This window comes from Orycteropus afer, unplaced genomic scaffold, assembly GCF_000298275.1.
Source record: "Orycteropus afer afer isolate SDZICR_OR568_19922 unplaced genomic scaffold, OryAfe1.0 scaffold00010, whole genome shotgun sequence".
NCBI lineage: Eukaryota > Metazoa > Chordata > Mammalia > Tubulidentata > Orycteropodidae > Orycteropus > Orycteropus afer.
In genome coordinates this window covers 11605810-11606855 of record NW_006921597.1, presented here as the reverse complement: position 1 = coordinate 11606855, position 1046 = coordinate 11605810, and positions in this window count along the sequence as shown.

The following is a 1046-nucleotide window of genomic DNA, read 5'->3' as shown; positions in this document are numbered from 1 at the left end:
TCATAGCGACCTCTCCTTGGGTTTCCGAGGCAGTATCACTATGGAAGTAGATTGCCCCATCTTCCTTCCGAAGAGTGGCTGGTGGGTTTGAACCGCCAGCCTTTTGGTTAGCAGTCAAGTGCCTTAGGCACTACGCTACCAGAGCTGTAGGTGAGCGCAATTCCAATCACTGATACTTACAGGTAAAATGCCTCATAAGCTTCAGTTTCCTTATATGCAAAATAAAACTCATAGCTGTCTATGGCCATGTTTTCTATTTAACACCTCATGATTCTACAGTTTTGTTTTTCTTTTTTAATTTTTGTGATTTGGGTGAAAGTTTACAAAGCAAATTCATTCTCCATACAGCAGTTCATACACATTTAGTCTCATGACACTGACTAAAATTCCTCACAATGTAACAGCTCTCTTCCCACTTCTTCTCTGTAGTTACATCTTCCTTGTGTCCTTCCCTTCCATGTACTGCCCCTGCAAGCTGCCTCCCTGTGCAAACACTGCCATTCTGTTCTCCCATGATTGATTGTTCCAAGTACTATAACTACCTGATGTAAATGTTCACCCTACATACTTGTCTATTGTTTGGCTGGAAGCCACAGGAGTGAGCTCAATTCCAGATGTGAAGGGTAGTTAGGGGCATAGTCTCAGGGATCTCACCAGGCTCTATCAGACCAGCAAACTTTTTTTTAAAATAATTTTGAGTTTTGTCACATTGTTCTCCCACTCTATCCTGCACCAATCCCCCTCCCAGTGGTTGACAGTGGTAGCCAGGCACCATCTAGTTCTTCTGGTTTCATGGTCAGATAGGCTGAGGATCGCATGGTGTACCAGTGGACTAATTGTTTCCACGTGTCTTTGGTTTTCTTCATTATTCCTTATTCTGGACAAGGAGAGACCCATCGCTGCATATAGATGGCCATTTGCAAGCTTTTAAGATCCCAGTTGCTACTCACCCAAAGTAGGATGCAGAATAATGCTTTTGTGTTTCATGCCAACTGAGTTCGATGTCCCCTCTGACCATGGTCCCGAGCCCACAGGTCCAACTACTC